General features: G+C 56.4%; 1 protein-coding gene across 1 annotated transcript in view; it reads left to right on the forward strand.

The window, feature by feature from the left end:
- The first annotated feature begins 469 nt into the window (after window positions 1-469).
- znf423 (zinc finger protein 423) overlaps window positions 470-1,407 on the forward strand; it is a 148,756-nt gene continuing 147,818 nt past the window's right edge. Inside the window, exon 1 of the mRNA XM_037683279.1 lies at window positions 470-1,208. The gene's annotated coding sequence lies outside the window, so the exon portion shown is untranslated. The remainder of the gene's footprint in view (window positions 1,209-1,407) is intronic.

Genomic DNA, 1,407 nt, shown 5'->3' on the forward strand with positions numbered 1-1,407 from the left:
TATTAGTACTTCTACTAATATTATTACTACAGCTATTAGTACTACTACAACTATTGTTACTACAGCTATTAGTACTTATACTAATATCATTACTACAGCTATTAGTACTACTACTACTTTAACAACAACATTACGGGTAATGGAAGCAAGAGGAAGTTCCCAAACAGGAGAGTTTTGGTTCTTTAAGTTTAGTATTTTACATCAAATTATTATATTTATTTATTTTGATCAGCAGCTCATTTTCACCAGAACTCTTCCCGTTAATGAGGGTTGGGTTGTTGGTTCTGATCCAGCCTCATTTCTGGGTCTCAGGACAGAACGGTCTTCAGTCCGGGCCTTCTGTGTAGTTGCGCCATTTGGCCACAAGTTGGCGCTGATGTCTAACTGTCTCCCGGCCTCCCAGACTCTCCTCCTCCTCCTCCTCCTCCTCCTCTCTCTCTCTCTCCTCTCCGCCGGCCCAGCCCGCCTCTCTCCTGCCTCTCTGCCTCAGCCAACCCGGGCCGTGCCGAGCTGCTCCCTGCGGGATCAGAGCGCTCCCCCGCCGGGACCCTTCTCTCACATCCCCCTGCTGGGACGCGGCTACATTTCCAGCCAAGCTCTGCCTGCCTTGGCTTTATTATGTGTGTGCGCGCCGCAGCCCCGCCAGCAGAGGCAGGCAGAGGAGGAGGAGGAGGAGGGAGGCTGGTAGCCAGAGTCAGGACAAAGAAAAAGCAGGGAGACACAGGCTCGCGGAGGCTCAGACCGCTGCAGACATTAGACCGCTCCAAACAGGACACACCGGGACATATTCACCTGAAGAAGCGCGGGAGTCAGAGCAGCAGTCCCCGCGGGGTGGAGATGCCACCAGAGCCTCAGCACCAGCGTCCAGAGTAGGAGGAGGAGCAGGAGGCGGCTGGGCTCGGTTCGGCTGCCGGAGGGAGCACGAACACGAGCAGGCTGAAACAGTGTCACCAAACAGGAAGCCCCCGCCACACACGCACGCACACACGCTCGCACACCTCTCTGTATTAGGCTACAGCTCAGGTGTTTGCCACGCGCGTGACCGGCAGCTCGCGCCCAGGTCCGTCCGCGAGCGCAGGAAAAGGTCGGAGCAGCACGAGCGCACGGAGAGAAGCGAAGCGAAACGCGTGCGGCGGCGGCGCGTGGAAGAGAGGAGACAACAAACAAGCCGCGGCTGTCGGAGGAAGTTGTTTCCTTTTGATCTACAGGTAGCGCGAGCCCTTTTCAACTTGTGGTTCTCCAGGCGCTCCTTCCAGCGCTTTACCCGGACTAACGGCTGCATACCCGGACTAACGGCTGCTTACCAGGACTAACGGCTGCTTACCCGGACTAACGGCTGCATACCCGGACTAACGGCTGCTTACCCGGACTAACGGCCGGTTCCTCCCCGGCGCAGGGCTGCTTTAC

The sequence above is a fragment of the Nematolebias whitei genome, chromosome 10 (genome assembly GCF_014905685.2).
Source record: "Nematolebias whitei isolate Nwh7 chromosome 10, NemWhi1, whole genome shotgun sequence".
Taxonomy (NCBI): Eukaryota; Metazoa; Chordata; class Actinopteri; order Cyprinodontiformes; family Rivulidae; genus Nematolebias; species Nematolebias whitei.